Source organism: Pyrus communis, chromosome 13, assembly GCF_041283825.1.
Source record: "Pyrus communis isolate YQ-2024b chromosome 13, ASM4128382v1, whole genome shotgun sequence".
Lineage (NCBI taxonomy): Eukaryota > Viridiplantae > Streptophyta > Magnoliopsida > Rosales > Rosaceae > Pyrus > Pyrus communis.
In genome coordinates, this window is record NC_142577.1 from 16884522 (window position 1) to 16897442 (window position 12921).

General features: G+C 35.4%; 1 pseudogene; it reads right to left on the reverse strand.

Moving 5' to 3' along the window:
* Positions 1 to 718: 718 nt before the first annotated feature.
* On the reverse strand, positions 719 to 2984 carry LOC137736119 (1-aminocyclopropane-1-carboxylate oxidase homolog 1 pseudogene; annotated as a pseudogene).
* Positions 2985 to 12921: the final 9937 nt, after the last annotated feature.

The following is a 12921-nucleotide window of genomic DNA, read 5'->3' on the forward strand; positions in this document are numbered from 1 at the left end:
ATACCACTTAACACCCATACCCAAACAGAGCCACCCCCAAACCAAAACACTAGGGCATTAGTAGTCATTTTGTTAAAAAAAAAATTGGATTGAAACTTTGAGAGAAAGATAGGAATTTGATTCAAAGTAGTTGAGAAAATATGAAATTGTGGTGTAAGGTAGATGATAATGAGTAGGTATTTATAGAAAAGTTAAAACAATTTTTTTTATTAAATTTCAGATTTTTTTTTCGGATTTTTTTACAATTTTTTTAAAATTTTTATTGAACTAATTAATCTCTGCCGTTGGATTTTAAAAAAAAAATTGAATTACAACACTCCAGATTGTGCCACGTGTGACAACGGTAACTTTTCTTAATTTTAAAACTATTTTTTCTTTTTTATTTATTTATTTATAAAGCAGAATAACATCAACCGTTGATCTCAGATCCAACGGTTGATATTAAATAAGATTTTTTATTTATTACCGTTGCAAATCGGACGGTCCACATTATATAGCCGTTGAGATCCAACGGACCATGGGAAGCCACGTGGCTTCCCAACGGTAACTTTTTAAAACTACACCATGGGCCCCAGGCGCTGAAACCATGTCAGGCGACGCGTCCCCACGCGTGGGTGAGGTGCACGCGCCTGACAGAAAAAAATAAAAATTTGGGTTGACGCCAGGATGACATCAGCCCTTGCATCACATCCACTCGAGCTCTCGTGCTGGCAATTCCTCACGGGACCGGAGCTCGGGCCTGTCCTGTCCATCGGGCTCCCCACGCTGGAGCATTGAAGCCGGCCTCTTGGGCCCTTTCCTGGCCTGTCCCCCGAGCAAACTCCAACAGTGGAGTTGCTCTAACTATAAGAGCACCAGGCACAAGGGGAACATCAACCCACTTGCTCCGGTGAAGAATTTGAAAACCTCCAATATGATCGTGCAGAAGCACTGTGAGGAAGTCATTGTCAGCATGCTTGCTTGTGCCCAGTGTGGCAGTGTCAACTTTGGTTGTGGACAAGAAGGATAGTAATGGCTTAGAATCAGAAGTCCATGTCATTCAAGTGACTTGGCTTTGGCTTTAGGCCAAGAGCCTCCGATAACAACTCGAACAACAACTTCCTCAACTTCATTTCTTGCTTTGAATATTCAACTAGTATGTCTCTGCGAGTTGAAACTAACATAGAAATTAAACCAATATGGTGAGTTGAGCGGCTTATATATGTATCTTTTTACTTTTCAAATTTCAAACTGTATTGTATCCAATAAGACGAACTCCAACCCCGCCTTGGGCTGTCTCCAACTGGGAATGGGAATGAAAGCTCAGATTTTGGGTCCAAAACATATCCAACGGATGTATTTTAGTGTGGGAAAAGTGAGAATTTGGGTGTGGGGATGGTATTTGGGTCTCTATGGCCCCCGGATGGATAAGGTTGTCAAGTGAAACGAGAGCCCCAAGCAAGCTGTAACACGTGAAAGGCAATGAAAAGGTGGGCCTGCGCGTCAGATGCAAGTGGACTGGGGGATTCCCCGTTGTTATGATCCAGTGAGGCGCCCTTAGCTATATGTCTTTCCAACGGTAACTGTGTTGGGCGGCCCAAATTTTGTGACCTTTCTAAGCCGATGGTCAGTTTCGAAAAAAAAAAAAAAAAAAAAAAAAAAAATCAACGGTAACCTTTTTAAACCTAATGACTCAAATTCAATTTAATAAATTTTAATGATAATAAAAAAACCATGAAAAAAATTTAAATTCAACACGCAAGATAATATTATCAATTAATTCAAATCAGATCCAACATTAAAACTCCTCCACAAGTCTAAATACCCTTTCCATTTGTTCCTAATCCATAAAAAAACAATAATAATAATTTTGTCATATTTCACAACGAAAATTTCTTCAATCATTTCATTATACTTTCAAATTTAGCTCATATATGTGGCAGACAAAGATAACGCTAGAAATGGCAATTGGCCTCCTAGTGGAGATGTCATCTTATGCTTAGCTTGTCTAGAACTCCTTTGCTTACTGAGAAGGAGTTTGAAGATGAAAAATATTTAGGAAATCCTACAAGATAAAATAGAATAAAATAGAAAATCAGAAAAGTAAGAGAAAAAAAATCATAAAAGATTAGATTTTACGTACCTAGGATACCAAGAGAGAGAGTTTCAAGTATGCCAGAAATAATTATGATATCGAATCCAATGATGTCCAACTCAAAAAAAATATCCCAATAATTTTTTTTTTTTTTTTTTCAGAATTTAAATTTTTTTTCACATCAAAATGAACAGAAAATGAATAAACAGCAATCCATTCCATATAACAAACAGCAAATGAATTCTATATGCAATTGTTATCTATGTTATACTAGTCAAAGTATGTAACTCCATAACCACCAAAAGTGATGATAAAGATACATACAAAACTTACCACTGATTGCAGAGAAATATAAATTCCCCTGTCACAGACCTGCATACTTGTGGAAAGTCTTCTGGCTTGGTAGGATTAGGAGCCATATAACACAAAAAAGTATCCCTCCAATTAGTCGCCGGTGAACGGTAAGGATCAAAGTTGCTATTGTAGACTATAGGTCTGGAGTGATCACGAGAATAAAGCTCCTTCTTCACTTGAGTGTCTAGCTCAAAAAACCCACGTACCCCATCCTTAATCTCCTCCTGAACATCAACAGGTATTCCATGATTGGCAATTTGAAAAAAGCCCCACGTCTCTGACGCCTCTCATACTTTCGCAACCTTCTCGTTGCGTTTAGTTGGACTATCAAGTTCAAGGCCTTAAAGGTCTATGACTGGAATGCTAAACTGGCTGGCTTCTGAATCAGAGCTGGAATTGTTGATGGAGTAATGATCATCCGACTCTGGCGGTTGATGAAATATTCTAGGAACCTCGTTATGCCCGCATCAACGAGGCCTTTAACTCCTTTGCTGTCATCAAAGGCTTTTACTTCACTTTTCCGGTCGTAATTTGTATTGGTAGCTACCATCTTGTTTTGTGACCAGATCTGATTCAGAGTTCTCTATTGATGTATGTAAGTGGTTGGAGAAGATCATTTTTAAAATGGTTGAAGTTGAAAGAATGGAAATAACTTTTAATGAGGCAAAAAGATAATGCCAATTGGCAATAAACATCAACAATTTTTCCTAGACTAAATAGTAGTTTAGAATAATGTCATCAGTAATTATCATCTTGACACATCACATCAATAATTCAATAACTAATACGTTTGATCCATTGTAAACAATTTTTCTTTGATACTGAAGAGATTTCATAGCGTATTTTACGAATTCATAAATCTCACATTTTCTGTTGAGAATTTAAGAGTATTCACTCAAAAAAATTCATGAAGTCTCTAGAAGTCAATTACCTTCCATCAAAATTCAAAAAATGTATAAATCCATTAAAACTCAATCCAATACACCCCTTAGTTTTTATTGAATCTATTAATTTTGGGTTAACTGTTTATAGCTCAAGCAAAAAATAATTGATTTTATTTCATGATAGGTATTTACAACTAAGTAGTCTAATAAATTAACGGTTAGAACATGCATATAAAGATGTAATGATTCTTTATAATGATTAAATCTTCCACAAAAAAATGTACCACACTACGTGATACGCAACATTGCAGCTAAACTCAAAAATAATATTACAAAGTGCAACTTGATTACACCGCCGGCAGACGTTTCAAAATTTTCAATCACTGGAAACATCTAGATCCTTATAAGTTCAATATGTTAGGATTTATTTGCAGATGAAACAAACAAAAATGTTAGCCGAGTTTTCACAGAAACAAATTTACAGTCAAAAGGGAAGTCGAGGTACGTGGGATTTTTGGGTTCATTCGTTGGCGGCAGATTATTATTTATGACTGGAAACCTCTTAATTGGACTAGCAAAGCCTAGTTAATTGAGCTGAGAAACTTGGACGTAAGCCGAACGCTAACAGGATTCGAGCCCTACCGCGTTAATATTGTAGGATCATCTCTAATTATGATCTCTATTTCGTTAAATTTTGTTAAAGGGGCTTTGAAATAACTGCCTAATAAATTTTACTTTATACTCAAATTTAAAAGAAGGATTTATATAGCACAGTTACACTATTATAGTGGCGTTTAGTGCTAATAAAATAAAAACATGAGTAAGCTTTTGTTCGCACATCCATATTTTATTGACATGGAACACTATGTAGACATATATGGGTATCGTGTAAGTTACTCTCCTAATTTAAGGAATCGTAAAAAATTAAAAAAAAAAAAAGTAATAAGCATTCACTCCTTTTTCACTCTCTAGATTTAGGAGCTTCTAGCTATTGACTATCCTTAGAGCATGATAGACAGTGTGATGGAGACGAAATTTTTAAAATTCTCCCTAAAATTTAACTAGAAACTTATTGAAGGACTTTATTGGAGATTCTCTAATTTAATATGGATTAAACATAAAGCATGAGGGCTCAAGAAAATAGTTGATTTCACAAAAAAAATCTGCTTTTGTGATAAACACAACGAAGATAATTCGTGGACGTTTTTAGCCAACCACAACATATAATGGAACAATCATGAATACTGGGGTGACGATGGGGTGGGGGTGGGGGTGGGTGAGAATTGAAAAACCCATCTACAACTTTGTCTTGAACAGCCTCAATATTCCACCGTCTGAATAACTATATAGAACGTATTCTTAGAGAAAATCAGGAAATGATTGTAAGAGAATTTTTCATGTTCATATGAGTATGCTTTAAAAATCAGTCTAGGCAGCACTTAGGCGTTACATAGTGGTCAACCACTGCGATTAACTTATTGTCGGAAGAAAAATTAGCAAAGAAATTAGGCGGGTGCCGAGGTTGCCTAGGCAGTGCTTAGCAGCCTAGGAAGACGATTAGGTGGCCTACATGGTGGTCTGGGCATTTCAGATTTTTTTTTTGCACAGTAGCTGGTTCTCTTTCTGGGTTTTGGTTTTACATTTCAGACTACTTTCCATTTAAGAAGACGAGAGGAAGAAGAAAGAGAAATGAGTTTCTCTCACTTCCCATGCCCACCCACGTGACTAGACCTGATAATTTCTTACACAACCCGTTAACACGACACCTAAATGACACGAAAATAATTGGTTTGGGTCGACACGATAACTAATATGGTCGTTATCGGATCACACGATAAGAACCCGTTAATAATGGGACCTTAACAGGTTAACACGAGAGTGAAATGCAGGTAACCTGTTTCAACACGTTAAGAAAAATATTATTTTGATGATTTTAATTCTTTAAACTAATAAAAAAAACTTACTATAAAATATAATAAGCATAGTGTGTGTGTGAATATATATATATATATATATATATATATATTATTGTATTATTATATTTAAATTTTATTTATTTATTTTTATAGAATATACGCAAAGAGTGAGATTAAAAATATTATAAAACATAATAAAAATAAAAATAAAATCAAAAGCAATTTAATAATACAAAATATATTAAAAAATTATAATAATTAATTTACAAGTGCAAAAAATGTGAAAAAAATCTGCAAACACTCATGAGCGCATCCTCTACGCTTTGAGGATGGGAACATCGCCGTTTCAATTTTTAGAACCATACAAGCCCTCATGAATAGTATATTTAGGGGAGTTCAAAATAAGGAAATTCATAATAATTAATGTACAAGTCTGAAAAATATGAAAGCATATATAAATGCTCGGGATTGCATTCTCAACCTTGAAACGCAACTCTCTTCATTTTGCATATCCTTGAACATTTAGTATTTTGTATTAATGTACTAATGTTTTTTTTATTAGGATCTTATTTTGGGATCTATAATACTTGAAAGACAAATGTTTTTATTTTTTTATGCTTTGAAGTAATATTGATGTGACAATGTAATGCATATACTAATTTAGTATTATGTTTTCCATTTTTTAAAGTCAAATTATATTTTTCATTTTCATTATTTATTGATTTAAAATATATTTTCTTTAACCCAAAATGGATCGGGTCATATTACCTGATAATATTAATGGATCAATTTTGGGTCGAGTCATATTATCCGTTTACTTTAACAGGTGTTATATGACATGACCAGTTAAGGTATCAAGTATGTCATGAAAACGACATGAACACGAGAAACACGATACGAATACCAAGTCTACATGTGACAAACAAGACACAAAACCACTCAACCTTTTACTCCAAAAAAAAAAAAAAAAAGAAAAAAAAACCACGCAATCTTTTTGTTTAATTGTTTTTTAAATATTCATGTGGTGCTCCTCACCTCGTTTTTATATGGCACATTAAACCACTTAAAGAAAATGCTTTCAATAGACAACAAGTTTACAGTACATATTTGACTTTGTTATAAATAGGTAAAAGTTAGAGATATAACATTTACTAATGACAGGAGCAAAGTAGGTGTAAAATATCACATTGTAACTATAACACAAAGGGATGACAAATCAAAGAGGGAGGAATAGATATTGATGTTATTGATCTTTCCTTTTTTCTTTGTGTATTTTGATAGCAGTCGGAGCGCTCTATTTATAGAGCAACTCCAAACGTATTAATTACACCCTTTGAAAAAAATATGATCTCCTTCATTTCCAAAGTCTACATTATTATGTGTGGGTATTGAAAAATCTGTGTGGGCATTCATTAATCTGCCAACATTTTCAACATTGCCAATGTTTTCAATACTGCCAATGTTTTCAACAGTCCCCCTTGGATGCCCACATATCAATATTAGTTGCCTTGTTAAAACCTTGCTTGGAAAAACCTAGTTGAAAAAACCATAGCGAAGGAAAAAGAGTACAACTTTATTTGGATTGTTGATAGTGTTAAATATGCTTATGTTGCCTCGTTAAAACCTTGATAGGAAAAACCCAGTGGATCCTAATCGAAGGAAAAAGAGTACAACATGCATGTATCATGGATGCTCCCCTTGATATATATCTCCCCTTGATTCCGCATTCTCCAAATTTATCTAAGTGATAAGTCAACGTAATCCGATACTTTGCACTAACTTCTGAAATGTGAAGTGCACTTTGGTAGAGATTTGGTGAACAAGTCTGCCAAATTTTCATTGGAACGGATTTGTCTGACTTCAATAACTTTAGCCTTCTGAAGCTCACATGCATTGAAAATCTTTGGAGATATTTGTTTAGTCTTATCGCCTTTGATGAATCTTTCTTTCATGTGGGCAACACAGGTTGCATTGTCTTCATGGATGACAGTTTGAGTGTCTGTCTTTGAAGGTAGACCACATAAATTCTGAATATGATGGATCATTGATCTTAACCAAGAATATTCACGACTTGCTTCATGTAAAGCAAGTATTTTTGAATGATTTCAAGATGTAGCAACTAATGTTTGCTTTGTTGAGCGCTATGAGATTGTTGTATCTCCATTCTTGAACACATATCCAGTTTGTGAGCGAGTTTTATGCGGATTGTGGATTTCTCTGAGTAGAAGAGACCCATGTTTGACTTCTTTCCAATGACGAATTGTTAGAGCAGAGCTATACCTTGCTAACAAGTTGACTAAAAAGGTTATATCTAGTCTAGTACATTATGCTAAATACAGTAAAGCACCTATTGCACTCAAATATGGTACTTCTGGACCAAGGACCAGTTCATCATCTTCTTTTGGATGGAATGGATGTTTCTTAATGTCCAAAGAACAAACGACCATTGGCGTGCTAAGTGGATAAGCCTTGTCCATGCCAAATCGCTTCAGCATTTTTTCAATGTAAGCTGATTGGTGGACCAAAATTTCATTAGCACAATGCTTGATCTGCAGGCTAAGACAAAATTTTGTTTTTCCAAGGTCTTTCATTTCAAATTCGCTTTTTAGATATTCAGTAGTTTTATTGAGCTCTTTAGGGGTTCCAACTAGGTTCATATCATCGACATATACTGCCACTAGAGCAAATCCAGAGTTGGATTTCTTAATGAACACACAAGGGCAAATGACATTGTTGGTATACCCTTCTTTGATCAAATACTCACTGAGACGATTATACCACATTCGTCCTTAATTTGATTGAGAGCATACCTCGTGGTTTGTTAATTATGTCAGGCAACTTAAGTCCTTCTAGGATTTTCATATATATGTCAGTATCTAATTCTCCATATAGATACGCGGTGATGACATCCATAAGTCGCATGTCAAGTTTTTCTAAAACCACTAAACTTATTAAGTAACGGAACGTAATTGCATCCATTACAGGAGAGTATGTCTCCTCATAATCAATTCTAGGTCTTTGCGAAAAACCTTGTGCAACGAGTCGTGCTTTATATCTTGCAATCTTATTTTTCTCATTACGTTTCCTTGTGAATACCCATTTGTAACCCACGGGGTTTACAACAGGTGGGGTTTGGACTATTGGTCCAAAAACATTTCACCTTTCCAAGGAATTTAATTTTGCCTACATTGTATCTTTCCACTTAGGCCAATCTTATCTCTGTTTGCATTCATCAGCAAAGTGAGGCTCAAGATCATCACTTAATATGATTTCATTGGCTACTGCGAATGTGAACATGTCGTTGATGATTATTTCATTCTGATCCCACAATTCATTAGTACAAGCATAATTTATGGAGATTTCTTTTCTTTCATGTACCTCTGTTTCTTCGGGTACATGTGTCTCATCAAAGATATTTTCTTTTTCTGAAAGTACAGAATAATGAATTGTGGATTTGTCATTCATTTTCTTTTCTTGAATGATTTCATTTGGATTCAGTTGTGCCTTCATCTTTCTCTTTCGAGGGGATGAATCTTTTGAATCTGGAGGTCTACCACGCTTCAGGCGTGCACCAGATGAATCATCTGCTACCAGTTTATTTTGTCCAACAAGGACATCAATTCTTGCAGGTGCATTTGCAGCTAGTATATGTGATTTTGTCACTTTCATAGCATCATTAAATGCATCTGGCATTTGATTGGGATCAACCCATTTCAGCTTTTGCCGTTCTTTTGGAACGGTCTTTTCTCCCCCTAACGATGGGAAGACTGTCTCATCAAAGTGACAATCAGCAAAACGAGCTGTAAACATATCACCTGTTAAGGGTTCCAAATATCTAATGATAGATGGTGAATCAAAACCCACATAAATTCCCAGTTGGCGTTGATGTCTCATTTTAGTGCGTTGTGGTGGTGCAATAGGTACATAAACAGCACAACCAAAAACTCATAAATGTGAAATGTTTGGCTGATGTCCAAATACGAGTTATACTGAGGAGTATTGGTGGTTGACTATAGGTCTTAATCAAACCAATGATGTAGCATGTAAGATGGCATTTCCCCATGCAGAGATTGGCAATTTTGTTTTCATGGGTAGAGTGCGAGCTATTAACTGAAGCCGCTTGATCAATACTTTTGCTAAACCATTTTGAGTATAGACATGAGGAACATGGTGTTCAACATCAATGCCCAATGTCATGCAGTAATCATCAAAGGTTTGAGACGTAAATTCACCAACGTTATCAAGTCGGATTGACTTAATGGGGTTATCTGGGAACTGTGCTCGTAACTTAATTATCTGAGTAAGAGGTCTCACAAAAGCTACATTCCGAGTAGACAAGAGACAAACATGTGACCATCGGGTAGATGCATCAATCAAAACCATAAAATATTGGAATGGTCCACAAGATGGTTGAATAAGCCCACAAATATCCCATTGAATTCTTGCACAAATGATGGGGATTCAACATCAACCTTTAATTGTGATGGTTTAATTACCAACTTCCTTTGAGAACGAGCCTTGCAAGGGTTATCATTTGAGATAGCAATGTGTCTGCTCAATAATGGATGTCCATTAGAGTTAGTAATGATTCTACGCATCATGGTAGATCCTGGGTGACCCAGACGGTCATGCCAAAGCATGTATACTTTTGAATCAATGAACTTATGGTTCATGACAGTATGTGATTCAACTGTCTTTATGTATGTATAATACAATCCACTCATCAAACCATGCAACTTCTCTAATATACGTTTTTGGGTATCATTAGAGGTAATGCATAGATACTCCACATTTTCTGCACTTTTCGTTTCAATGTGGTATCCTTTAAACGTATGTCTTTAAAACTCAACAAATTTCAAGTAGATTGAGTAGCATACAACGTATTCTGTATGGACAATATTGTTCCATTTGGTAACATAATCAGGGCCTTCCCTAAGCCTTCAATAACATCTGAAGGGCCTGATATTATTGTTACCCTTACTTTTGTAAGCATCAACCTTGAGAAATACTTTTGATCTCAAAGTATTATATACGTGGTTGCGCAGTCTGCAAGACAAAATATCTCCGCTATTTCTCATGTTTTGAGAATGGCCATAATTTTTATCTATGCTCTCTGAGTAAGGGAATCATAGTTAAAAGCAAATTATAAAATGGAAATTTAAACACCACTTGTATTGAATTTGAAATGTTAGTTTTGAACTATAAGTTTAGTACATCAAACATAAACAATTTAGTCGAACTGGCATACTTCATTCCCCCTTTCCACAATAAAATCTGAGATATCTAGATAGGTTGTGTTCAACTGCCCTGATAAGTCACACACTAGATCAAGTATATCCATTGGTTTAGCATGGTCGAGAAAATTGGTCTCGGAGGCTTGATATAGATCTACCAGATGTTTTGGGGTACGACAAGTACGCGCCCAGTGCCCATTGCCACCACACCTATGGTAGGCTCTTTCAGAGTTTCTAGGAGCAATGTTCATATGAGCTTTGCCATTGTGGCGATTCACATTTTTAAAGCTCGGGACTGAATTATGCCTTGGAACCTAGTTATGAAACTGGACACCATGATTCTTGCTTTTCCCATTCCACCATCCTCGCCTGTGGCCACGTCCTCGTCTATGATTATTGCCACTAGAGAATGTGGCGTTCACTTCGAGGGAAGCAACATTCACTTCTTGAAATGGTGCAGATCTAGTAGGTCGAGATAGATGATTCTTCATCAGAAGCTCATTGTTTTGTTCAGCAACCAGGAGCACAGAGATCAGCTGGTTGTATTCAGTGAAACTTCACTCTCTATACTGCTACTGCAAGAGCACGTGTGAGGTATGAAAGGTGCTAAAAGTCTTTTCCAGCATATCTTCCTCAGTGATGGTTTCCCCACAGAGTTTCATTTGGGAGCTAATTATGAACATCACAGAATTGTACTCAGCCACTGACTTGAAATCCTGGATCCTTAGGTGAGTCCACTTATAACGAGCTCTTGGAAAAATCATCATTTTCTATTGATTTTATCTGTTTCCCAATGCCTTCCAGAGTGCTAATGGATCTTCAACCGTTAGGTACTCGCTTTTTAGTCCTTCATCAAGATGGCGATGGATAAAGATCATGGCCTTCACTCGATCTTGAAAAGATGCACTATTCCCCTACTTGATTGTTTCTCCAAGATTTCCTGCCTCCAAATGGATCTTGGAATCCACTACCCAGGTAAGGTAGTTCTTCCCAGTAATGTCCAGGGCAACAAAATCAAGTTTTGGCAAGTTCGCCATTTTCTTTTCTGAAAGAAAACTAAGATATGTAAGAACTTGGAATAATATGTATTCTGGAGGTATGTAGTGTTAGAACTTCAAGCTCGAGATTTACATGATGAATGAGGAGGGCGATTGTACCACACCATTCTTAATGAAATAACATAACATAGGATGAGCGATTATTCCGCACTACTTAAGTAGCAGGAAAATGTAAATATGCAGAGTAGGGTGGACGATTATACCGCTCCACCTAAAATTGCAATAAAATTAGATCTGCAGTCCAAGATAGACGATGATACCGCATCATCTTGGATTGCAGTGAGATTAAATTTGCAGTTCAAGATAGGAGATTGTTCCGCACCATCTTGGATTGCAGTAAAATTAACATAAATAAACACTGGGTTAGTAATCAAAATCTACACCGAACAAGAAATCAAAGATATATGTAACTGTTAGGTTGATAACTAAAAGCATGTATGAAGCAAACATTTCTTTGCGAGGATATGTCCACCAGTTGAGACAGAGGAAGAAGATGAACATTAAAATCCTTAGAGGAAACTTTTTTTTTTCTTCTTTCGTTCGGCGAAGAGAAATGACAAATTGGTTAGATTTTAGAAAGTCGTGCTGATAACGTGTTATAAATAGGTAAAAGTTAGAGAGATAACCTTTACTAATGATAGAAGCAAAACAGGTATAAAATATCACATTGTAACTATAACACAAAGGGATGACAAATCAAAGAGGGAGGAATAGATACTGATGTTATTGATCTTTCCTTTTTCCTTTATGTATTTTGATAGCAGTCGGAGTGCTCTATTTATAGAGCAACTCCAAACGTATTAATTACACCCTTTGAAAAAAATATGATCTCCTTCATTTCCAAAGTCTACATTACTATATGTGGGTATTGAAAAATCTGTGTGGGCATTCATAAATCTGCCAACATTTTCAACATTGCTAATGTTTTCAATACTGCCAATGTTTTCAATAGACTTTTCTTTTAAGTTCACCATCTTTGAAACTAACAAACTTAGGGTTGGTTTAGGGTTTTGGTGCTTCAAAAAAGAAAAATGCTCATTAAAAAAATTTGAACATTAAATGTGCTTGGTAAAACAAAAAAAAATGTTGTCAATGAAAGTAGAAAAACATAGAAAAGTAGAAGCAGAATCTACCTTGTTTCTAAAGAAAGTGTTTTTTTTCAAAGCATAGTAATCAATGATAATTTAATGAACTTTTCAAATGACAAGTACACCCCCACATGTTTTACAAAATTACAATATTTACCTCTACATTATTGTCTTTGACAATTATTATATCACAATAAATATTATATCATTTTTAGTCATTTAACATATTCAAAACAATTTATATAAAATTTTACCAAACACTCCTGCACTATTTTTTTTTTATTATTATTAAAAACATTTTTACAAGAAAAGG